Source organism: Saimiri boliviensis, chromosome X (assembly GCF_048565385.1).
Source record: "Saimiri boliviensis isolate mSaiBol1 chromosome X, mSaiBol1.pri, whole genome shotgun sequence".
Taxonomy (NCBI): domain Eukaryota; kingdom Metazoa; phylum Chordata; class Mammalia; order Primates; family Cebidae; genus Saimiri; species Saimiri boliviensis.
Window position 1 is genome coordinate 37636166 of NC_133470.1, and position 26634 is coordinate 37662799.

The following is a 26634-nucleotide window of genomic DNA, read 5'->3' on the forward strand; positions in this document are numbered from 1 at the left end:
AAATTCTACAGTAAAAGGAGAGCAATAATACCTAAAACACTGGCTAATGGACTCTGGTGGAATATTAATAGTGATGCCCCTGGGGTAGGGTAAGGTGGAGATTCAGGGAGGCAGGTTGGCTTGGGGTCAGCTCTGGGGTCCCTCCAGCACTTTTCAGGTCTTTCTTCCCAAATCTTTATTGTTTTTTTGGTTTTGTTTTGTTTTTTTGAGACGGAGTTTTACTCTTGTTGTCCAGGCTAGAGTGCAATGGTGCCATCTTGGCTTACTGCAACCTCCACCTCCTGGGTTCAAGCGATTCTCCTGCCTCAGCCTCGTGAGTAGCTGAGATTACAGGCACACACCAACATATCTGGCTAATTTTTGTATTTTTAGTAGAGACAGGGTTTCGCCACTTTGGCCAGGCTGGTCTCAAACTCCTGACCTCAGGTGATCCCCGCCTCAGCCTCCCAAAGTGCTAGGATTGCAGGCGTGAGCCACCACACCTGGCCCTGTTTTTTGTTTTTTGACATAGGGTCTGGCTCTGTTGCCCAGGCTGGAGTGCAGTGGTGCAATTTTGGTTCACTGCAGCCTCAACCTCCTGGTCTCAAGTGATCCTCCTGCCTCAGTCTTCCCAGTAGCTGGGACTACCAGCATGTGTCATCATGCCTGGCTAATTTTTTATTATTTTTTGCAGTGATGGGGTCTCCCTGTGTTGCCCAGACTGGTCTCAAACTCCTGAGCTCAAGTGATCTTCCCACCCTGTCCTTCCAAAGTGTTGGGATTACAGGTGTGAGCCACTGCGCGCGGTCCCCCATTCCTCAAGTCTTTAACATCCAGAGATGACCTTCCTCTAGTGATGACCCCATGCTAGCCAAATCCAGAGGAGCCTAACACGTAGATCCCAATGAGAATGTGTTCATTCCTAACGAAATATGTCCCTTCTCAGTGAGAGGAATGTTGGGGATCTACTATACAGGGTGCATACTATACAGTATCAAAATTTTAGAGGGCCACTTTTTAGTAAAATAGCCATCCATCCTCTGTGCTTCTCTATGGCTTCTTATTTCAGGAGGGCCAGCCTCTAGTGCCTGGCTGGCCCTTGCTCTCTCAGCGGCCCCTCCTTGTTTTTGCTCCTACCCTAGATTTCTTCTTTGGGTTTCCTACGAAGCCATCCATTTTGATGCCCAGGCCCCGGGGGATCAGCTTCCACTGCATGGGCCTTTCAAGGTTCTTTTGAAAATCAGAATAAGAAAGATTTCATCTCATTGCATATATTTCTTTCATTTGTGTTTTTCCTGGCTTTCTAAATTGCTGGGGGATTTTTAAAAAATCTTTCTGTTTTTTAACTAGATAAACTAACAAAATATACACAGACTCTCAAATGACAGTATGGGTACCTTCATGGCTTTGTCTTTAATTATTTATTATTGCCTTATCCTTCTTCACAGGGGCAAACCCATGCTTTATAAAGGCTGGTGCTTACCCAATTCTGGGAGCCTTCTTTGAAAAAAAAAAATTCAAAATTACAAATGCAAAATTAGGTACAAAAGGGAATATTTACACCGAGAAATCACAACAAATGGCAAGTTTTAAGAAGCTGACAAATTAAACAGCACAAAATCCAGAAAAAAATCATGATTGATCAAAATTTCTTTTTTTCTTTTTCTTTTTTATTTTTTTGAGATGGAGTCTCGCCCTGTTGCCCAGGCTGGAGTTGCAGTGGCACGATCTCGGCTCACTGCAATCTCCACCTCTCATGTTCAAGCAATTCTCCTGCCTACCTCAGCCTCCTGAGTTACAGGCGGTAGCTCACACCTGTAATCCCAGCACTTTGGGATTACAGAGCCCGGCTTACCTATTTTTAAAATAGTGGCAACTTGGCATTCATTTAGGTGTTACTGAATTTTGCCTCATAGCTTAAAGTATGAAAGATTCGAGAGAAGTGAGGTTTGTTCTTTCCAGTGAATGATGAATCAAGAAGTGCAGGGTGGAGGGCTAACAGAGGAAAGAGCTCCATTCTTCAAAACAGAGTGATGAAAATTCATTCTGAAACTCAAAAATACTTTCATTTTGGATATTCTCTTGTTTTTTATGAACCTTGTGATTACACTTGGCCATGTTCGAGGAAGGCATGTCTATTGTGATTTTGATGATGACAGAATTATTTTTCTCTGTAGAAAGACAGATACTACTTCATCAGGGAAGTTAGTCAAATGAAATGGAAATTGGTAAATGGACAAAAGCTAGCTAGTAGAAAGGATGACCTCACAACCATGCTTTAACTCCAATGTATATTTGTGGAAAGAGCATAGCTTTAAATCTTGAGAAATTTGGGACAAAAGTTTTCATGGTAGACAGCTCATGCAGTTTATGAATTGGCATAATGGAAATAATCTGATTTTATTTTTATAACTAACAAATCATTCCCTTTCATTTAAACACCTTTTATATTTACTTCAATGAGGAGATTGGAGTCTGAATAGAAAGTCTTACAGTTTTCCAAGGGATTCTGAGAAATTTTTGTATTCAACAGTTGGAAAGCTCTCTACTATTCTAGTTGAAAAAACTTCCCTTTTTTGATGTAGATGCAGATTTTCTATACAGTTCTGTTGTCTTCCTTTAGTAGGACTGTTAACTTTTGTGATAAAATTCAAGTAAGATTTTATTTTTTGGTAATTTTGGCTTTCACAATTTATTTCTAAATCCTTGAGCAATCTGCTTACAATTAAGAGGTTTCTGACATTTATTCTTACACTAAATGGATCAACTCTAGAATTTAGGCATGTTAACTTCTGTTGTGTTTGAGTCTCTCCAGAGTTGCATGTAGATAGCATTTATTTCTGTGCCCTTAAACCCATTTAGAAAATGTCTACAAAGTAAAAATGGAGAGGAAATAGAAATGTATTTTTTCATGAATATTTTGATGCAAATTTCATCAGGCTTAATGATTCACCATTTTCTTACATTAATTTGAATTAAACATTTAATTGGAAGAGAGGGGAGCATTTATTATTGACATATATGGGCTTTTAAAAACTCCATCCTTTATAAACAGTCAAGGTTTGGACCACACAAATTACATTTTCATCATGGAAAAATTTCAATTCCTCAAATCATAATGTTGAACAGAAATGGAGTGTTTTCTTTAGAATTTCTTGAACAGGCAAATGAAAGCTTATTATAGAATGCATGTATTTTCTTTTCTCTTTGGAACATCACACCAGTATATTGCTGGCAGCTATTGTATTAAAAAAATTAAGTGGGGGCCGGGCGCGGTGGCTCAAGCCTGTAATCCCAGCACTTTGGGAGGCCGAGGTGGGTGGATCACAAGGTCAAGAGATCGAGACCATCCTGGTCAACATGGTGAAACCCCGTCTCTACTAAAAATACAAAAAATTAGCTGGGCGTGGTGGCACGTGCCTGTAATCCCAGCTACTCAGGAGGCTGAGGCAGGAGAATTGCCTGAACCCAGGAGGCGGAGGTTGCGGTGAGCCGATATCGTGCCATTGCCCTCCAGCCTGGGTAACAAGAGCGAAACAACGTCTCAAAAAAAAAAAAAAATTAAGTGTATTTTCACTATCATAAAGGATTCTTTTCCCCCCTCATGAAAATAAATAACAACTTGGGATAAAAATAAGCAAAAAAAGGTGATTAACTTTGAGACAACTGTTAAGTTTCTTTCATACATGGACTGTAAGTTTTCAAGGCTTTTGTGTAGTTACTACTAATATTAAATAGTCTTTGAGTTGATAACACTCATAACTAGCTTGTCTTTGATGTTCTCCTTCTAATGTCAGTGGTATTAATTGGTGACTAAGCCCCATGTACCATGACTAAGACCAGGTAGCTGGTCTCCTTTGAGTGGGCAGATATAGGGTCGTTTTGCTTTAGACTCCTTTATGTCCCCAGAACTCAGGGATGATCCAAGGCTGGAAATACTCTTGCTATCCTTACAGGACTCCAAATCCAAGTCTTTGGCTGGCAATAGGTCAGTTTCAGAGAGACTCCCGCAGAGCATGAAGGACAGACTACTTCTAAACATGTTAGACACTGGTGTCTAAAATTTGATAGAATATCCATGAGCAATAGCACATTATCAACTGTGATCATTTTATGCTCTTATTCTCCCTAGCTACAAATTCTGCCTGCTGTTTGAAGGAAGATGAAGTGGGACCACCTACTTAGATTCTTATTGTATTTTTATATTTTTCTACTAAAAATAGTAACTCATTGTGGACTTTGCTCATTCCATTCAATCACAAAGCCTTCTCTAGGGAACATATTATCAAAGGTCCCTCCTCTTCTATTTTAGTTTGGCCGTTAGCCTGGAAGGTATTTCCACAGGTAGGAAGCATTTAACCTCTTGCCTATAGAACTTTAAAATTTGTAGCTTTGAAAATATTAAATAATATCAATTTATCCAGGAAAATTTGTCTATTGTTTAAGATAAGTGGCTGGTAAACAATGAGTATACGTATCAGATATTTCTCGGGGAGGGAGACTTGGGGAGAGAGCAATGGGAAATTTAATGAGGAAATGTAATATAATATGGTTTTGCTCTAATGAAGCAGAACCAGGAAGTTAAAAAAAATTTACAGTCTGAAAACTAAGGGACAGGTGTTAGAAAAGAGAAACCCAAACAAAGGAAGAAAGACGTGGACTATGGATTTTAATTTAAGGAGTTACACTGCGATAATGAACTTATTCTTTTAACTCAAAACTGTTTATTTCCTATCCCATTAACTAAGTGGAAGGTCTCAAAAGGGGGCAGTCCTGTAGGCCAAATCTACCCTGGGAGCCAAGGTGCACCCTCTGGGTAGCTCCATAGAGTGCAAGACATCAGCTGGTGGTGAGCTTGGCTTGAGAGTTGAGATTAAAACTGCTGGTGGGAGTGTAATGTATAGACTAAACCATATGAAATTGTATTTGGCTGGATTTTCTCTTCTTCATTTTTTTCATTGCAAAATACAGATAACACAGAATTTACCATTTTAAGAGTATTATTCAATAGTATTATGTACATTTACAATGTTGTGCAACCATCACCACTTTGCATTTCTAGAACCTTTTTCATCATCTCACACAGAAATTCTGAATCCATTAAACAACTCCCTGTTGCCCTTTCCCCCTAGCCCCTGGTAGCTTCCATTCTACTTTCTGTCTCTATGAGTTTGACTACTCTAGGTACCTCATATAAGTGGAACCATAGAATATGTGGCCTTTGTGTCTGGCTTCTTTCACTTAGCATAATCTTTTCAAGGTTCATCCATGTTATAGCATGTATCAGACTTTCATTCCTTTCTTTCTTTTTTAAAATTGTACTTCAGGTTCCGGGGTACATGTGGAGATCATGCAGGATTGTTGCATAGGTACATACATGGCAACGTGGTTTGCTGCCTGAATAATATTTAGTTGTGTGGATACACCACATTTTGTTTATCCATTCATTTGTTGATGGACATTTGGGTTGTTTTCACATTTTGACTATTCTGAATAATGCTGCTATGAATGGTGGTATACAAGTGTCTGTTAGAGTCCCTGTTTTCACTTTTGGGTATATACCTAAGAGTGGAATTGCTGGGTCATATGGTAATTTTATGCTTTTTGAGGAACTGCCATGTTGTTTTCCACAGCAGCTGCATCATTTTACATTCCTGCCAGCAGTGTAGGAGGGTTCCAATTTCTCCACATCCTGGCCAACACTGGTTATTATTATTATTATTATTTGGTTGTTAGCCTTTCTAATGGGTATGAAGTGATATCTCCGTTGTGGTTTTATTTGCATTTCCCTAATGACTATGATATTAAGTGTCTTTTCATGTGCTTATTGGATATTTACATATGTTCTTTGAAGAAATGGCTCTGCAAGTCCTTTGCCCATTTTTGACTTGGGTTTTTCCTTTTGCTGTTGTTGAGTTGCAGGAGTTTTTTAAAAAATATATTCTGGCTATTAATCCTATATCAAATATATTATTTGCAAACACTTCCTCATATTCTGTAGGTTGCCTTTTCACTCCGTTGATAGTGTCGTTTGATGCACAAAAGTTTTTAATTTTATTGAACTCCAATTTATCTATTTTTGCCACCTGTGGTATTGTCATATCCAAGAAATTATTGCCAAATCCAATGTTGTGGAACTTCCCCATCATGTTTTCTTCTAAGAGTTTTTTAGTTTTACCTCTTATGGTTAGGTCCTTGATTCATTTTCAGTTAATTTTTGTATGTTATGTGAGGAAAAGATCCAACTCCATTTTTTCATATATATATCCAGTTTTCCCAGTGCCATTTGTTGAAAAGACTGTCCTTTCCCTCATTGGTCATGGCACCCTTGTTGAAAATCAGCTGACCATATATGTTAAGGGTTATTTATGAGCTCCTTTTTCTATCCCATTGGTGTATATACCTGTCCTTACACAGTATAGTTTCACAGTAAGTTTTGAAATCAGGAAATAGGAGTCCTACCAACATTGTTTTTTTTCAAGATTGTTTCGGCTAGTGGGGTAGTGGGGGGAGCTCCTTATCTGTATGAATTTCAGCAGCATCTTGTCAATTTCCACAAAAAAAAAAAAAAAAAAAAAAAAAAAAAAAAAAAAGCCTGCTGGGATTTTGATAGTGATTGCATTGACTCTGTAGATCAATTTGAGGAGTATTACTATCTTAATAGTATTATGTCTTTTAATCCCTGAATATGAGCTTTTTTTCATTTGTTTCAGTCTTTAATGTTTTTCAATGATATTCTGTAGTTTTCAATGTACAAATCTTGCATTTTAGTTAAATCATTTTTTAACTTTATTGATTTTGATGCTATTGTAAATGGAATTTTAACTTAATCTTCAGATTGTTTATTGCTGGTGTGTAAAACTATAACTGATGTTTAAATATTGATCTTATATCCTGCAGTCTTGCTGAACTTGCTTATTAGCTTTATTAGTTTTTTTGATAGTGGATTTCCCAAGATTTTCTGTATATGAAATCATGTCATATGCAAGTAGAGATAGTTTAATTGTTCCTTTCTTATCTGGATGCCTTTCATTTCTTTTTCAGGCCCTGGCTAGAACTGCAAGTACAATGTTGAACAGAATTGGTGAGAGGGGACATCCTTGTTAAAGGTTCATTTTTGGTAAGACCAGCGTTCAACATTTTCCAATCCTGACGTTGGGCAAATCATTTACCCTTTCTGTTTCCTTATCTAAAATCGAAGATAGCAGCCTACAGTGTACATGGGTGTTCATGGCTACTTTTTGGGAGCTCATAAGCTTGTGGGGAAGCAAATGATTCATGGAAATAATTATAAAAACAAGATAACATATGCTAAGAGTTATTAGGACTGTGAATGATGTATCTTGGATACTCTATTAGATAATTTTGTGGTGAAACATTTGTAAACAGTCTAGTGCTAAATAAATGGTTTAAAAATTTAAGATACCAATAACTTGCTTTCACTGTCACCTAAATTAGTTTGGTTCCATTTTTAAGTCTTTTATTACAAACTGATATAATCATAACTAAATTCAACCCCGTTCTCTATAAAATTTAATAGATCTCGTTTTGTGAGGCTTTACTACGATTTTGCAGGCCATTTGATGTCCGCAGGCATTTTTAAGTGAAAAGGAAATCTGTAAATTAGGAACTGTTAATTTCCTAGGTAGACTGTATAGAATTGTTCCAAACACCCCATTAATTTGAGATTAGCCTGATAAGTTTTTTCTATGCCTGCATTTTGGAATATAAACATGTAGAAAATAGTCCATGACACAGCGGATGGGTTCATAAGTTCCTTCCGGGTTTTAACACTGAATCGGGCTGATCTGGCAATGGAGGCTAATTTTGCCACATGCAGTACGCCTATTCGCTAAGCCGTCTGGGGAACTTTATAATTTTTTTCTTTGCTGGTGTGTTTGAAGGGCTCCTATGGCCAAAAAGGTGATCGGTCCCGTCAGTTAGGCTGTAAGGACGCCTAAACGCTTTGAGGTTCTGACGCTGCAGGACCGTGTGAAAGAGTTTCTCAGAGCACCTCCCTCGCGGGGTGGGGAAAAGGCTCTCATTCCCCACGCCCCCTCCTTCCGCTGCGGGAGATAGCCACACCTTCCCTCTATCGGCGCCGAGCAGGTGGCCAGGCCCTCGGGACCTTGCGCCCACGCAGCCCAGTGGCACGGCCAGCTCGTGCGTCACGTGACGCGGGTCAGCTGCGCCGCCGGGACCTCCAGGCACCGGGGCGGCGACCGCCCAGCGCGTGGTCTCGGGATCTCATCTTTCCGCGCCCCTCCCCCCACGATTCCGGAAAAGGGGGAGGCCGGTGACGTCATCATCCGGGTTCTTGTCGGCGGGGCCACGGTTCACAATGGAACAAAAACAGCGGCTCCAGTCAAACTATGAGCGACGCGGCTGCGGTTCACGCGATTAACCCCGTCGTGGCCACACACCCAGCCAGTCTTTCCTGCCCAGCCCCTTCGGCGTGGTGTGCTAGTTCTTTTCGGGTCTCCCTTCCCCGTCCTAGAGCCCCCTCTGCCCTCGTCCGGCTCTTGAGCTGAGGGGCATGGAACAGGATTTCTGGCCGTAGCACGACCCTGGAGGGGCCAGCCGAAAGGAACGGTACTGCGCGAACAATCTTTACCGCATTGTCTTCCCTTCCCCCACCCTAGCTCTCCGGGTTCCAGGCGTCTCGCGCCCTAGCCCGGCCCCCTCGGAGACTCGCGCTGCTCTCTCAGGCTTGACGGGCCGGGGAGGAGGGGCAGAAGAGGGGGCAGCTGAGCGGGAGGGGGCTGGGCAGGAGCAGGGGGAGGGCCGAGAGGAGGGGCCTCAAAGGGGCGGGGCCTGACGGGGGCGGAGAACCTCGGGTGTTGGGCGGTACTGGGGCTAGTGGGAGTCTGCGCCGCTGCCGCCGCCACCGCTGCTGCCGTCGCCGTCGCTACCGCCGCCGCCACTGGCCGAGCGGTTTTTTTTTTTTTTTGGTTTGCCGGAGCCGCCATATTGACGAGGACGGGTATCCGCGGCTGCGGACGCCAGTCTCCGCCGCCGCCGGAGCCGCAACCTCTCTGCACCCGGCCCCGTTAGGGCCTCTGCCGCGCCGAGCCCCTCCCCGCCTTGCACAGCTCCCAGGCCTCGCGGGAGCCCGCCGCCGCCGCCGCCTCTCTCTCACGGGAGGCGGCCGCCTTAGCGCCCGGTGCTCGGGTCGGCGCCGGGAGTGAGGACCGAGCTGCTGCAAAGCGACCAGGCCCAGAGCGGGGACAGAGGCGGCGACTAGGGGAAGGTGAAGCCGTCGCTGCAGGAGGAGGAGCTGGAGGAGGTGACGCAGGAGAAACGCACCGCCCGGAGCCGTCTGAGCTCAGCGAGAGCCCCAGTGTGAGGGGAGAAGGGGGAAGAGGGCCGTCGCCGGCCGAGGAGGAGGAGGAGGAGGCGGGCGCGGCGAGGAGCGAGTTCCGGCACCGGTGTGCAGCCTCCTTGTTGAGACGCCCGGAGCCCGGAGCCCGGCAGCCGCAGCCTTTCGATACACTTTGTTACCCGTCACCCGGGCCTGGGATGCACCCAGGGTAGGTCTTGTCCCGGGACCGAGCCCCACCGTCGCCTGCTGCCTCCCGCCTCCGCGTGCCCTGGTTCTGAGAAGGCGTCTGTGTCGTGCGGTGAGTGGCCAGCTGCGTCGGGGCGACGCGCCTTCCCAGGGCCAACAGCTGGAAGTGGGTGAGGGGAGGAGGGCGGGGGGGGGTGTGCGTGTGTGCGAGCTTTTTCCCTAGACGGCTGCTGGACGGGCCGGGGCTTCCCGGTTCCTCCGCCTCCAGCCCGGGCTGGGCGGGCGCGCGGGCCGGTGTTGGGTGCAGAGCCGGTGTCCCGAGAGCGTGTCTGTGTGTTTTGGACTGTAAGGGAAAATGGCTGACGGCTCCGTCCCTCCCCCTCCTCCCCCTTCCCGTCCTGTCTGGGGCCGAGTAGGAGGATGGAGTCTCCGGGCGTGGCGGGCAGCCCCCCCCCCCGCACCCGCTGTCCGCACCAGTGGTCCGGGTCCGTATTGGGGGCTAACCGCCCCCGACCCGGCCGCCGCTTTCCTACGCCGTCGGGTTCCACTTGACACCAAACGCCATTACTGAGGTGGAGTGATTTGGAGCCGGGGAGCTAGGCCTCGGCTACGCCTGGCTATCAGGCCTGACGACTTGTCCGCCTCCCCCCACCCTCCCGCGATAACCCGCAGTTTCTCCCCTGCCCTGGGCTCCCGGAGTCCGAGCCGGGTTATCGGCCTCCTACACCACCTTCGCCTCCCTTAATTTGCAGAGGGCCAAAGCCTTGAAAGGGGTTTTTGAATGCAGAAATCGCTTCTAAGCTACCTTGGACCTATTACCTTTGTATTTTTAACTATTTCTACAAAAAATAATAGCATGTGCGAGTTTGTCAGTGATCAGATCTTCAGATTCTTGTGACGTGAGGCTTCAGGTTGGATAAATGGCTGATTTTTCATTCATTGTGAAATAAGTTAAAGAGTTATAGAGCAGGTGTATAGGTGGCTTCCTAAATTATTTGTATGGGTTTCTGTAGCGACTAGAACTTACAGGAGGATTTGCGAAATTTCTAGTAGAACCTGCTTAAATTAAGCATGTTATTTTTTGGAAGTTCCTTAGTTAAAACGTTAATTGAATTTCCACGGTGCAGTTTACAGGTGTGTATAATTGCTTCAGATTGTCTTTGAATTTAAATAAGTTGTAGGCATAGGTTAAATATTCATACTTTATTTTTCGGGGAGAGAAGTATTTGTACCGTTCTTTTACCTGGAAACCCAAGAGTCCCTAAATTTACGTAACATTGAATACTTTCACTTTTGAGGAAGAATAATTTGGGATGCATTGATTAGGAAACTTTCCGACAAGTACTTAACCCTGTCGGAGCTCATTATCTACCCTTAGGTAAGGACTCCTTAACCATGACTAGCTTGGCTGGTTAGTAAACTTGAACTTAAAAATAGACTACAAACTCTCCTTTAGATCTCGCTGGTCTTTTAATTCGCTGGGCTGCCATTTTGGTTTCAGCAGATGCCTTCAAATGCTTGAAGAATTATGTATTAAATGTACAAAAGTGTGAACATTCGTTTTCTCAATTTTTAGACTCGTGTGTTTTGTCATACATCTAACTTTAACCCTTTAAACTTTATCGTCCCAGCGTTTGGGTGGAGTGAAAGCTTGAAGTATTTGAAATTGGTGTTCCACAGGTGAACTCAAAATGTCTCTGGTATTTTACTATTTTGTTTTCTCTAATTTAAAAATAGGACGTTTGGACTGTATCAATTCTCTCTACCCCTTTTCTTGTATTTTTTTGCATGAACATATAACTTGCAATTCTGGTTATCAACGTTCTCATGTTTCTTTTGTTTGCTGACCTTGGTAGTTTCTGAGAGAATTTCTGGCGGGAGTAATAGCAGGAACAGTACATGTGAGAATCTAAGTTACTTCAGGAAGGAACTTTGAAGGACAGATTTTACCTTTCACCAGGGTATTGGGGTCTCTAGTGCTTACACTTTCTTTTTTTTTTGAGACCAGTCTTGCACTGTCGCCCAGGCTGGAGTGCAGTGGTGTGATCTTGGCTCACTGCAACCTCCGCCTCCAGGGTTCATGCGAATCTCCTGCCTCAGACTCTCCAGTAGCTGAGATTACACCTGGCTAATTTTATGTATTTTTAGTAGAGACGAGTTTCACCGTGTTAGCCAGGATGGCCTCGATCTCCTGACCTCGTGATCCGCCTGCCTTGGCCTCCCAGTTCTCATGTTTTATCTATGGAATGCTCAAGTAGGATTTACTTGAGATCTTTTTTCTTCGAGTCTTGAAGTACGTTTTTTAATATCTTAAGATTTGAGATTTCTTGGCTGTCTTAGATTTTTTCTTTGACATGGTAGTAATGTAGCTTATGGTTTTGAAACAGATGTTTGTCATGAATTTGCCAGTCATCCAGTTCTTGATTAGTTGGTCACATAACAAGCGTTCTTTGAGCTTATTTATATTTCATAAGATCAATTTCTAACGTTGTTTCAAAATTTTTATATTGAAACCAATCTTTGTTTAAAACAGGTTTAAGAAAGTTATTTGAAATATTTAGTGGTGTGTGTTAATGGATTAGACGCCTTGTAAGTCTTTTGGGCAATGAAGGGGGGTGTCTTATCCTGAGATTGCATTAGTTGATTTTTATTCTAAAAGAATGTATTACTTTTTACGGTAGCCTGCATTATGTTTTCCCTCTTGTAGGTATGTTTTCTGAGCCTTGAAATGTTTTTCTTTTTTTTTTTTTTTTTTTTCAAAAAGGGAAGAACAGGATTTTAATTTTCGTTTGGTTCTTTTAGGAGCTGTGGTTTTGAAAGCCATCCTATTTATTGCTAAGTTCTTGTATTTTAACATAGTCTTAATGTTAACATTTGGGAAAAAGTTAATACATTGGACCTCAACCCTGACTGGACATGAGAATCACTTGGCAGGGTTTAAGGGAAAAAAAAAAACCAAAAAACAAAAAAGAACCCAAAACTGATCCCTGGGTCCCAACCCCAGAAACTGATTAATTGAACTGATATGGGGCCTAGGCGGAGGTATATTTTAAAAGCATTGTGGGCCGGGCGCGGTGGCTCAAGCCTGTAATCCCAGCACTTTGGGAGGCCCAGGAGGGTGGATCACAAGGTCAAGAGATCGAGACCATCCTGGTCAACGTGGTGAAACCCCATCTCTACTAAAAATACAAAAAATTAGCTGGGCATGGTGGCACGTGCCTGTAATCCCAGCTACTCAGGAGGCTGAGGCAGGAGAATTGCCTGAACCCAGGAGGCGGAGGTTGGGGTGAGCCGAGATCGCGCCATTGCACTCCAGCCTGGGTAACAAGAGTGAAACTCCGTCTCAAAAAAAAAAAAAAGCATTGTGGATGATTTTTACTTGCATTCGGAGTTGAAAACCACTGGACTATTCTTTTTATCATGTTGTTAGAACTTTCAAGTGGATAAATCAGAAAATGGATTTTTTTCTCAATTTTTTTAGTTATTAGCATGATTATCATTTGAGTGTTAATTATCTCTCAGCGCTGTTAAGCGGTTTCCATTTATTATCTTATGGAGATGGGTCTGAGGTCTGTCAGGTTCAACCAGTGGCGCTTCAACTACTGTGCTAATGTTAGTGAAATGACACTGATTGCTATTTTTAAAAAAGCATTTAGAGCTTTTGTTTCTTGTACTAGAGTAGGTTTAGATTTAGTTTAGTTTTTAAGACTATCAAAATAGTCTCCAATTTGATAAATATCTTGGTCGTCCAAGGGAGATGTTAAAAGCTATGTGGCAGATAGGTTTCTCCCTTTCCATATATCTTCCAGCATGCTCAGGGAGGTATTAGTTGGTGGGTTTATGAGAAAATACTAGGCAACTTAACATTCCTAAAATGTGAAGAGGCTACAAGTTTGTCTTCTAGTAATTTATTTAAATAATGCCATAAATGACCATTTAGTATCACATGAAATTCTGTTGTCTCAGTTTGAGAATTTAGAGTCTTATTTGTTTTGAGTTTTGTGTTGTTTTGGCATTGATTTATAATTGTTTTATGGAACAAATGTAATAATAACAGTCATTTGTTTGGTGTTTCTGTCTCTTAATCCCCTTGGTCCATTGGACTAAGTTGTAATGGTGGGGAGATGGCAGCAGGAAGGCCTGTAGGAGTTCAGGATCTTCGAAGTTTTTTTTTTTTTTTTTTTTTTTTGAGAAAGATTCTTGCTCTCTCACCCAGGCTGAAGTGGTCACGGTTCACTGCAGCCTTAACCTCTCCTGGACTCAGGTGATCCTCTCACCTCAGCCTCCCGAGTAGCTGGGACTACAGGCGCTTGCCACTATGCTTGGCGTGTGTGTGTGTGTGTGTGTGTGTGTGTGTGTGTGTGTGTTTGTGGTTTTTTGTTTTTTTTTTTGTCTTTATAAAGATGGGGTTTTGCCACGTTGCTCAAGCTGGTCCTAAACTCCTGGGCTCAAGCAGTCTGCCCACTTGGGCCTTCCAAAGTGTTAGGATTCCAGGTGTGAGACACTGTGCCTGGCTCTATGAGCATTCTTAGTGTGACACAAGATTCCTGAAAGATCTTTTTGTTAGATTATATCATAGAAAATGGGATTCTAACGATCATGAAAGAAATTGATGTAATTACTGTAAGGAAGAAAGAAACTTCTAACACTTACCTATGGTGGGCATTGAATTTATCAATTAGTTACTGTGAATTATAAAGTGATGACCATTGTAATATACTTTTAAGGAGTAACTTGTGCAAAAGCATATTGTTAGGATGAGATCGCTTACCTAAAATTTATTCTTCAAACATACCCATGCTAAATCTTGGTGGCTTCAGCATATGTATACACACATACCTTATATTTGGCAGCAAATGGGTTTTCAATTTTATTCTAACTGCCTAACAAGGATTTTCTACCACCTCTTTATCAATCATCTGTGGACCTTTTTCAAAATATATTTGCTCAATAGGTGAGTCTTATGTGTAACTGGGGTTTTTTTTTTTGCAATCCCTTTTAGGGAAAGGGGAGATACAAGACCCTTTGCATGTCTTAGGCAGCAGTACTCTTGCTTGAGTTTAGATTTGTTAGTCACACAGTCAAAAATAACAGACTGAAACACAACATGTAGTGAAAAGCTCAAACACTGGAAGAGACAGGGATTCCACACTCACATGTAATATATGTAGTATATGTGCACATATATATCAAATTTATTTTCACTTAGCATCTTCCTGATATGGTTCCAGCTCTACTATAAACGTTAATATTTGTTAAGACATTAGTTTCCTTTTTACCATTTAACAAATACTTTTTGGGCATCTGCTAGGTACTGTTGTAGAGATTACTGTTGTCTAGAAGCTAACATTGTATGAAGTGAGGTGGGCTGGACTAGCTGATCTCTAAAGTCCTTTTAGCGCTAATTTCTGGCATTCTTTTATGTACCTTATAGGAGAGATTGGATTAAGTTGTTATTTTAAAAAAACCTTGTTATGGTATATGCCAATTGAATTTTTTTGTTACTTTAAATAGAATTTCATTCTGAACTCCATTCTTTTCCAGTGAGCCCAAATGTCAAGCATAGTAGAAATAGGTTCTTTTAAAATTCTTGGCATATTGGCTTTAGGAATAGCTGTACTTCTGATGCTGTTAATTTTTGACCAGAAATTACATACTCTGGTGTCACCCCTTATTCCTGCCATTCCTTTGCTGTATTGATGCTCTATTATCTATACTGTTTATCTATTTGTTTCTTTTGTTTGTGTTTTGATTAATTTTGTCTTCCAAATTCTGTCTTTAAGTTTAGTGGCTTTCATCCTAAGTCACTGATAATATCCTTAGCACCTAGAAAGTGCCTGGCATACAGACACTCAGTAACTGTTGGATGAATATAGTTAGTTTATCATTATATTCTTGCTATTTTACTTTTTGCTAATTATCTTTACAACTCAGAGTCACTTGCCTTACCAATCCTGTTCCAGTAAATAGTTCTGGAAGAGATCCCAGTTCTAGTCAGACCCTTCATTTTTCAGATGAGAAAAATGGCTCAAAGGGGGGAAGTAAGTTGACCAAGATAGCATGCCATAGACTGCCTTTTTTATGAAGCTATTTCTGTATGTGTCAAATCATATTAATTATTAAATTCTCTGTCGTCACTCATAAAATTAACATTAAATTTTCTCCCTGGTAATGGATAATAAGATCAGGGAGTCTATCCTTTACCTTTGTGTAATACAAAGCATCTAGAATAATACTGTTTATAATAACCACTTGATTACATGAATGGGAAAAATCTGGGGCAGAATTTAACTTGCAGTACCTACAACCTCTTATACAGAATTGATCCATCTTCATTTTATGGCACCCTATGGTTTATCCTTATTAATCATGTGAGCTTTGAACATGTATGTCCCATGTTAGTCAACCATAATCAAAGGAATTGTTTTCCTTGGGATGAGTTTGAGCTGGTAATCTTGGATAATAGATCCCATCTTCTACAGAGCCTGTGAATTGGGTGGAAAAAGGAAAAGAGTGATAAAGCCTCCTGTTACTGTCCTTTATGTCCATATTATGCATGCTGCCTTTGGTGGCTATTGAGAGTTATAAGTTGAGGCTTTTGGTTACATCTCACTTTTCTGGTCTTTTCTGTCAGTTGGTTACTTAGGACTACTAAGTAAGGCCCCTCTTTATTAACTCGGACCCCCGAGAGCATGGAAGTTACCCTACAGTGTTAGACCCATTTCTGCCTAACAGTATTTTCTCTCTGGTCAAGGTGTAGTGTACAAAGGTTTGGTTGCTCTGCTTGGTAACATATTTGGAGTTCAGAGTAGGGATCAGTAAACTTCTTCTGTAAAGGGCCACACAGTAAAAATACTTTGGACTTTGTGGGCTGAGAGGCAAAATTGAGGACATTGGGTAAATTTTTTATTAACGAAATAAAAAGTATAATAAAATACAATTAAGTATAATGTAAGTCTAATGAGAACAACAGAATTTGGTATATGTATGTGAAGGGGAGGTAATACAGTATTTTGCTTAATTGGATAAAGTTCAGTGTTTTTTTTTTTTTTTTTTTTGAGACGGAGTTTCGCCCTTGTTACCCAGGCTGGAGTACAATGGCGCGATCTCGGTTCACCGCAACCTCCGCCTCCTGGGCTCAGGCAATTCTCCTGCCTCAGCCTCCTGAGTAGCTGGGATTACAGGCACGTGCCACCATGCCCAGCTAATTTTTTGTATTTTTAGTAGAGACGGGGTTTCACCGTGTTGACCAGGATGGTCTCGATCTCTCGACCTCGTGATCCACCCGCCTCGGCCTCCCAAAGTGCTGGGATTACAGGCTTGAGCCACCGCGCCCGGCGCAGTTCAGTGTTCTTGTCATCAAATTGATTGCAAATGTTTTGTGTGATATCCGTTCTTGACTTGTGAGCTGTACAAAACAGGAGCTGGAATTGGTCTGTTACCATAGTTTTCCAGTCCCCAGTTAAGAGCAATGATGGCTGGAGTGTGGTGGCGCAATCATAGCTCATTGCAGCCTGGAATTCCTGGGTTCAAGGCATCCTCGCACCTCAGCCTGCCGAGTAAGTAGGACTACAGGCCTACACTACCTCACCTGGCTAATGTTTGGTAGAGAACAGGGGTCTGGCTGTGTTTCCCAGGCTGGTCTCAAACTCCTGGTCTCAAGCAGTCCTTCTGCTTTGGCCTCCCAGAGGATTATAGACCTGAGCCACTGTGTTTGACCTCCCGTTTGATACACTATATGTTAACAACTCTGAACCTCCTTTCCTCAAGTCAGGTTCGGACTTCTGTACATTAGCTGATGAAAGGGGTTTCTTTTTTTTTTTTTTTGAGACGGGGTTTCGTCCTTGTTACCCAGGCTGGAGTGCAATGGCATGATCTCGGCTCACCGCAACCTCCGCCTCCTGGGTTCAGGCAATTCTCCTGCCTCAGCCTCCTGAGTAGCTGGGATTACAGGCACGTGCCACCATGCCCAGCTAATTTTTTATATCTTTAGTAGAGACGGGGTTTCACCATGTTGACCAGGATCGTCTCGATCTCTTGACCTTGTGATCCACCCGCCTCAGCCTCCCAAAGTACTGGGATTACAGGCTTGAGCCACCGTGCCCGGCCCGAAAGGGGTTTCTTTTTATTGCAAGATGGTATTGCATGAGAATAGTTTGGTTTCAGCAGCTTTGCTGTATTTGTACAGCAGTATCTTGTGTTTATGTGTAAGTTCAGATGTATTTTGCCCTTTTATGAGTAGAAAACAAAAATGTAAAAGTGCATAACCTGGAGGTCTTAAATATCATTGAGACATAGGGAGCAGGTTAGGGATATGAATCTTAAACCTTACTGGTTTAGGTTGTGCTCATTGGTTAGGTTAGTTGGGTTTGTTCAAATAGTGAATGAAATAATTAGAATGAAATAGGAATTAAGTATGGCAAATGTATGGTGAAGCTTACATTTGAAAGGTGAGGGTATAATTAGAAATATTATAATTTTCTGTATTCTGTGAGTGGGAAAAACCCCTAAAAACATGTGACTGTTGTTTTTGAAATTTTTTACTTCTCTCTTATTTTCAGGAATGTGAAAGGAGGATACTGGCTGTGTACAGCATTTGTCTAGACTTTTGAAAATATAGAAAATCTCATTTAATCAGTATGCATATTATCTGTTTACTATGTCCTTTGTAGATATCATCAATTATCCAGGATTTTTAAGAGTTGACTTGGAGTGTGCAGAGCTGAAGCAAGAGGGATTGCGGGGCCAGACTGAGTGCTGGAGGAGGAACCTACTATAGTGCCTACAGGTGTATGTATTTATTTATTTTGAGGCAGAGTCTCTGTCGCCCAGGCTAGAGTGTAGTGGCACAATCTTGGCTCACTGCAACCTCCCCCTCCTGGGTTCAAGCGATTCTCCTGCCTTAGCCTCCTGAGTATCTGGGACTACAGGTGTGTGCCACCATGCCCAGCTAATTTTTGTATTTTTTTTTTTTTTTTAGTAAAAACGGGACTTCACCATATTGGATAGGCTGGTTATTGAACGCCTGACCTCGTGATCCACCCACCTCAGCCTCCCAAAGTGCTGGGATTACAAGGGTGAGCCACCACGCTGAGCCTTATTTATTTTATTTTATTTTTTTGAGATGAAGTTTTGCTCTTGTTGCCCAGGCTAGAGTACAATAGCACAATCTCAACTCACTGCAACCTGCGACTCCTGGGTTCAAGCGATTGTCCTGGTTCAACCTCCCGAGTAGCTGGGATTACAGGTGCGCAGCACTACACCCGGCTAATTTTTGTGTTTTTAGTCGAGATAGGGTTTCACTGTGTTGGCCAGGCTGGTCTCGAACTCCTGACCTCAGGTGATCTGCCCGCCTTGGCCTCCCAGAGTGTTGGGATTACGAGTGTGAGCCACCGTGCCCGGCTTGTTTCTTGTCTGATGTCAGTGCATGTCATTATCTGAGGCATATCAATGTCAGCTGAGGATCGCTTTGTTATCCTCATGCATGATGGGAAGGAGAATCATGTCAGTACTACCTTACTATGATTGAATAGAAGTTATTCATTTAATGTAGATTGAGTTGAGTATCCCTTATCCAAAATGCTTGGGATCAGAAGTGTTTCCAATTTTGTATTCCCCCTGCCCCAGCCCCAGATTTTGGAATATTAGGAATACTAGAGTGAAATTCAAAATCCAAATTTTGAGGTCAGACACGGTGGCTCACCCCCATAATCCCAGTACTTGGGAGGCTGAGGTGGGCGGATCACTTGAGATTAGGAGTTTGACACCATCCTGGCCAACATGATGAGACCCTGTCTCTACTAAAAATACAAAAATTAGCCAGGCGTGGTAGTGTGCGCCTGTAATCTCAGCTACTTAGGAGGCTGAGGCCAGAGAATTGCTTGAAACCGGGAGGTGGAGGTTGCAGTAATCTTGGCTCACTGTAACTTCCACCTCCCGGTTTCAAGCACTCCAGCCTGGGCAACAGAGTGAGACTCTGTCTCAAAAAAAAAAAAAAAAAGTTCAGATTTTGGAACGTTTTGAATTCCAGATTTTCAGGTAAGGAATGCTCACCCTGTGCCATTTTAGGCACCAGAGGGTATATAAAGATGATTGTCTACTTTCTGAAGTATTGTGAGCCAGACAATTATACAGTGCAATTACAGCTTTATTAAATAGAGGTGTGAAAAGTATAGTAGGAGAGATGGAGAAATCATTGTTTGGCATTGGGTGAGGTCTTGAAGGATGTCCTGTTTTCATGGCTCTATTAATTAGAGCAGGGACTTCCAGGCAGAGGGAGCAACTTGCTATCAGGCAGGGTTTTTTTTTTTTAACCTCGACACTATTGACAGTTTGGGCCAGATAATTGTTTGTTGTGAGTTGCTGTCCCTCTCAGTCCTGGCTTCTATCCACAAGATGCCAGTGGTATAGCCCCCACCTCCCCATGTCTTCAGACAATGCCAGTTGTGCCCTGAGGGCAAAATTGAGAATCATCATTTGAAATGGAGCAATGAACATGTGAAAGTATAGTGTTTTCAGGGGAAAAACTAGTAGGAGAGTGGAAGGAACACTGGAGACTCGGGGAGGGGAGGGGAGGGGTTATGGAGATGGGGCTGAAAGGTAGTTTGAAGAAGCTAAAATCAAAAGGGGTGACCTTGAGTGTTAGGTTAGGACATATTCCTTTTACTGTTAAGGTAATGAGATATATACTTTCAAATTTAAGTAAAAGGAGACATTAGATTTGTGTTTGTTTTTGAAAGATAATTCTGATGGCATTCGTGGCAGATGTGTTTGAGAGTTTGGGTCATGGGAGATTGAGATGGTATTTTAACAGTTCTCCTGAGAGATAATACATAATGATTAGGGAATGGAATAAAGGAATGAGATCAGTGGGGTGCTCCCATGGTATGAGGGAGGTGCTGCTAATTTGAGTTTGGCTTTTTTTGCCACAGAATGGAGTACTGAGCTAAAAAGCAAAACACCTCTGTTGTCTTCCCTTTCAACTTTTCCTGCCACCCCCAATTTCCTTTCCTCACTGAGAGCTGCTGTCTTTTGAGATCTGTTGAAAGGTCATAGAGAGAAAAGAATCTGGGTTATAGAATGACTACTCTCCCAATGTGATTCCTTAGACAGTGGATTATTAAAGCACAAGTGTGTCCCGTCCCCCCACCCCCACTCCACCACCGCCACTGTAAGGGGTTAGACACTGGTATCCAGAGAGCATTAACTGAAGCCTCTTTCCTTGGTTTGTGTAGATGTTATTTTGCCTTAAAATAGTTTGATATACAAACATAGATGAATAATCTGATTGCTTAAATAATTGTAATAATTTAATTGCTTCCTATTTTGTCGGTTAGCTTTACTATTTTAAGTGAGAACGTAGTCAGTGGACTTGGAGTCAGGCTGTGTTTTAATTTTATTTTATATATTTTTTGAGACAAGAGTCTTTCTCTGCTGCCCAGGCTGGAGTGCAGTGGTGCAGTCTCGGCTCACTGCAGCGTTTCCCTCCCGGATTCAAGTGATTCTCCTGCATAGCTGGGATTACAGGCATGCGCCACCACCACTGGCTAATTTTTGTATTTTTTGTAGAGACCGAGTTTCCTCATGTTAGCCAGGCTGGTCTCAAACTTCTGACCTCAGGTGATGAGGCCACCTTGGCCTCGCAAAGTACTTGAATTACAGGCGTTAGCCATTTCTCGAGCCATTGTGCCTGGCCAAGAGCTGTGTTTTAGTTCCAGTTACTCCCCTCCCTGTGTTAAATCATTTAACTAACCTCTTGGGTCATTAATAACTCTGTAAAACCACGATGTTGGACAAGAGGTGAGTTAAACTACTTCTTTTTTAGTTCTTAAATTTTAATCTTTATTCCTAGGGATGTGGAAAAATCTGTAGTCTAGAGAAGAGAAATTGTCAAGTAAAGGAAAATAGGAAAGGTAAAAACATGTTAATGGGTTTAGGAGTTGATCATATTCCTCCAATTGTCAGTCCAACATCTTGAATGTCTCCTCCGCCTTGTTTCTCCTGTGTATGGTCTGAAGGACTATTTTATTTAGAATCCTGTGGGTTAATTGTGCTTGGCCCAGAGTTTGTACTATGAATTTAGGGACCATAGACTTTGTAGCCAGGGTGTAATTTCTTTGTTGGCAGAGCATTTTAAAGTTTTGCTAAGTTTTCATCTGCAGTCTAGGTTAGGCTTTAAGAACATAACTGCTGCTAAAAAGTGATATAGCCTGCTAGGGGAAATAATATTTAGGGGGAAATTATTTTTTCCAAATTGAAGATGAAAATACACAGATAAATATAGTAGCAGTGATTTTTATCTGGCACAGATGGTTTCAGAGAAAATGTTGATACCTCATTTCTTATTACTGTAAGAGAACCAGCAAAAGAAGCTTATTTTTATTATATTTCTTAGGCAAGTCATTCTCAGACTTGTTGGTCTCAGGATGCTTTTATAGTCTTAAATTACTGAGGATCCCAAAGAGCTTTTGTTTATGTGGGGTTACAGCCATTGATTCTTTACTGTATTAGAAATGAAAACAGACATTTAATAAAGTTATGTATGCTTTTAAAAGTAACAAAACACACTGCATGTCAATGTAGATAGTATATTTATGAAAAATAACTTTTCTAGAACAAAAATTAGAAGAGAGGCATTGTTGGCCGGGTGCGGTGGCTCAAGCCTGTAATCCCAGCACTTTGGGAGGCTGAGGTGGGTGGATCACGAGGTCAAGAGATCGAGACCATCCTGGTCAACATGGTGAAACCCCATCTCTACTAAAAATACAAAAAATTCGCTGGGCATGGTGGTGCGTGCCTGTAATCCCGGCTACTCAGGAGGCTGAGGCAGGAGAATTGCCTGAACCCAGGAGGCGGAGGTTGCGGTGAGCCGAGATGGCACCATTGCACTCCAGCCTGGGTAACAAGAGCAAAACTCCGTCTCAAAAAAAAAAAAAGAGGCATTGTTTTACATGTTGTGCATATCTCATCTGGCTTAATAGAAAATAACTGGATTCTCTGCCTCCTTCTGGCTTCAATCTATTGTGATGTAATACATTATGTAGCCTCTGGAAAAACTCCACAGTACACTTTAGAAAGAATGACAGTGAAAGTGGCAAGTAAAGTTTTATGGAAACAAGTTTGACCTCTCTGACCTCTTGAAAGGGTCTCAGGGACCTCAGGGATCTTTGAGAACCAGTGTCTTGGACCACCAAGAGAAGTTGAATGTTATCTTTTGAGTGGCTTATCTACTGTAAATTTTACTTTGAGATAACTTACAGTAAAATGCACAAACATTAGATTGTATAGCTTGATAAATTTTAGAAAAATGTGTACATCTGTGTAATCATTCAGATCAAGATATAGAATATTTCCAGCACCCCAGAAGGTTCTCTTATGCATCTACCTCCTCCCTGTAAAACCCCAAATACTCTGACCTCTGTCTTTTATTTATGTATTTAGTTTTTGAAATGCTGTCTCGCTCTATTGGCCAAAGCTGGAGCTCCGTAGCGTGATGTTGGCTCACTGCAACTTCTGCCTCCCGGTTTCAAGTGATTCAGCCTCCCGAGTATTTGGGATTATAGGCACCTGCCACCATGCCCAGAACCATGCACTGCTACTTGTTTGCTATTTATTTGGCCTGCAGCTCAAATGTTACCTCTTCCGAGAAGCCTTTAATAGATAGTCTCTACCTTCTTCCAATTTACTCCTTTTCCAAGCTTTGTATTAAGGAAAAATCAAACATACACAGATGTAGATAAACCTCCATATGCCCATCAACAAGCTTCAACTCTTGGCTAGTCTCTTTTTTTACCTGTCCCTTCCATTTTGAAGCAAAACCCGGATAGCATTTCATCTTACATCTTTCAGTATATCCCAGTCTAATTTAGATGTTTTTTTCTTGGTGCTCACATTGTGCTGCTCTGTTGTAAATTGTAAGTTTTCAATTTAGTTCTTAACGTATTCTCTCATTCTACTTTGTAAACTTCTTGCAGGTAACAGTCACTAACACGTAGCACCTATGTGTGAGGATCTATGAAATTGCTTCACCTGCATAAATTCTTTATTTTCTTACAACAGTCCTAAAAGGTAGATATTACTGTCTCTGTTGTGTGTATATATATAAGGAAACCAAGGCAGGGAGGTTGAATGACTTGTCCAGCTTGTATACCTAGTTAAGTAGTAGAACAGGAGTTCAAACTAAGGCAGTCTATCTTCATCCTTTAGCGTTAACCACTACATTACGTTATGTCTGCATAAATGAGCTCTCTACTGCATATAAGCTATTTCAATTGTCTTTTTTCTTAATTAGCATTTTTCCTTTTTTTTTTTTTTTTGCCTCCTGGCTTGCATTTGCCAATGGCACACAGGTATTATTTGCTCTTTCATAAAATCTAGCTAAAAGGACCCTTAGCATCCAACTCTCTTTTTACTTTTTAATTTTTTTATTATTATTTTGGAGACGGAGTCTCGTTCTGTCACCCAGGCTGGAGTACAGTGGCATGATCTTGGCTCACTGCAACCTCCGCCTCCCAGGTTCAAGTGATACTCCTGCCTCAGCCTCCCAAGTAGCTGAGATTATAGACACACCACCACACCAGGCTAGTTTTTGTAATTTTAATACAGGCTTGGTTTCACCATGTTGGCCAGTCTGGTCTTGAACTCCTGACCTCTGGTGCCTGCCTCGGCCTCCCAAAGTGCTGGGATTACAGGTGTGAACCACCTCACCTGGCCTTTAAATTTTTTTTTTTTTGAGACGGAGTTTCACTCTTGTCACCCAGGCTGGAGTGCAGTGGCGTGATCTCAGCTTACCGCAACCTCTGCCTCCTGGTTTCAAGCAATTCTCCTGTCTCAGCCTCCCAAGTAGCTGAGATTACAGGTGCCCACCACCATGCCCAGATAATTTTTGTATTTTTAGTAGAGTCAGGATTTCACCCGTTGGCCAGGCTGGTCTTGAACTCCTGACCTCAGGTGATCCACGACACCTAGCCAACACTTTTATTTTAAAGATGAGCATCCCTTGCTTTTAGCTGTTCTGCTTCTAATTTTATATGTGATATTCTGTCAAAAAATTGCTGACCTCTGGTCTCTTTGTTTAATAATAGTGTCTGTATAGGGAGAAGGTACCACATATTGAATTTAAATATTTTCGGTTTTTGTATACTATATTTTAAATTTCTAATGTTTTCATTTTTGCTTTAACATTGTATTTCAAAATTTCATCTGCAGTAATTTGGTATAGCTTTCACTTTAGATTTTTCTGTTTTTATTTGAGTATTAGCCCTCACGGTGTTATTTTGTGTGTTTGCACCTTTAGGATTAATTAAGTGTGTAAAGACAGACTTTTTTTTTTTTTTTTTTTTTTTTTTTGAGACGGAGTTTCGCTCTTGTTACCCAGGCTGGAGTGCAATGGCACGATCTCGGCTCACCGCAACCTCCGCCTCCTGGGTTCAGGCAATTCTCCTGCCTCAGCCTCCTGAGTAGCTGGGATTACAGGCACGCGCCACCATGCCCAGCTAATTTTTTGTATTTTTAGTAGAGACGGGGTTTCACCATGTTGACCAGGTTGGTCTCGATCTCTCGACCTTGTGATCCACCCGCCTCGGCCTCCCAAAGTGCTGGGATTACAGGCTTGAGCCACCGCGCCCGGCCATAAAGACAGACTTTAGAGGCTAGTTCCCAGATCTTTCTTATTGGAATTTGTGTGTATAAAACTCTATTATGGAAACAACTTGAATGCCCATTGTTGATCAAGTGATGACTACATAAATAAAATATATAATGGAATATTATCTGCCAATGAAAAGTAATGAAGTACTGATACATACTATAGCTTGGATGAACTTTGAAAACATTACAGTAAAGTAAAAGAAACCAGTCACAAAAGACCTCATATTGCATGATACCATATATATGAAATGTCCAGAATGGGCCAATTCATAGAGTCAGAAAATAGATTAGCATAGGGCTGAGGGAGGTTGGAGGGAAGGGAGTATGGATGGTAGGAAGTTTCTTTTAGAGACGATGTAAAATGAGATCGATTTTGGTGATAATTGTACAACTCTGAATATACTGAAAACCTTTGACTTGTACACTTTAAATGGACGATTTGTATGGTGTGTGAATTAGATCTCAAGGCTGTTATTTTAAAAAACTGAAAAAAAATTTATGATCTCATTGATTAAAAGGAATTTGAAATACTTTGGTTTACTTTTTCAGATTCTTGACATTTATGACTTAACCAATCTAGTTTTGGAAGATAAGACAAAAAGAGCACCCATTGGAGGCACAGAAAAATGTTATGAGGCTGGGCATAGTGGTTCATGCCTGTAATCCCAGCACTTTGAGAGGCTGAGGTGGGCAGATCACTTGAGGTCAGTAGTTCAAGACCAGTCTGGCTAACATAGTGAAAACAGGTCTCTACTAAAAATACAAAAAAATAATTAGCTGGGTGTGGTGGCACTACCCTGTAATCCCAGCAACTTGAGAGGCTGAGGTACGAGAATTGTTGGAGCCTGGCAGGTGGAGATTGCAGTGAGTTGAGATTGTGCCATGGCACTGGAGTCTGGGTGACAGTGAGACTCTGTCTCAAAAAAAAAAAAAAAAAAAGTTAATAACACTGTCTTGTCTAAAATGTCAAATAAATGAGATCTTTGTTTTTAGTGTGTTGGGTCGTCATTTCATGGTAGGTTTAGTAACTTAGAAAAGTTAGATAACTTTGACAAAATTGGTAAAAAGCTGTTAACAGATAACTCTGTTTATTTTTTGAGACAGTGTCTTGCACTCTCACCCAGGCTGGAGTGCAGTGACGTGATCTTGGCTCACTGCAACCTCTGCCTCTTGGGTTCAAGCAGTCTCCTTGCCTCAGACTCCCTAGTAGCTGGGATTACAGGAGCCTGCCACCACGCCCAGCTAATTCTTATATTTTTTAGTAGAGCCTGCCTGGGCCTCCCAGAGTGCTGGGATTACGGGCTTAAGTCACTGCACCCAGCCACTGCACCCAGCGTAACTTTGAGTTCATCTTTACCTGTTCTTTCAACAGAGTAGACTGACAATTAGGCATACCTTTTGTAACATCTGATGTGACTTACGTCTAACATTTAGTCAACATTGCTCACCTGTTGGCTGATTAGGGACTGGAATTTATTGGAACTTTACAGCCTTTGTAA

The 26634-nt window shown here is 41.9% G+C and overlaps 1 protein-coding gene across 5 annotated transcripts in view; it reads left to right on the forward strand.

Annotated features, from left to right (window-relative positions):
• Positions 1-8913: 8913 nt before the first annotated feature.
• The window catches only part of USP9X (ubiquitin specific peptidase 9 X-linked), a 153585-nt gene continuing 135864 nt past the window's right edge, over positions 8914-26634 (forward strand). For 3 of the 5 annotated variants that reach the window (XM_074392152.1, XM_074392155.1, XM_074392154.1), the window contains exon 1: positions 8914-9599. The gene's annotated coding sequence lies outside the window, so the exon portion shown is untranslated. The remainder of the gene's footprint in view (positions 9600-26634) is intronic. The other 2 variants (XM_074392156.1, XM_003924034.4) reach the window with 1 other exon arrangement.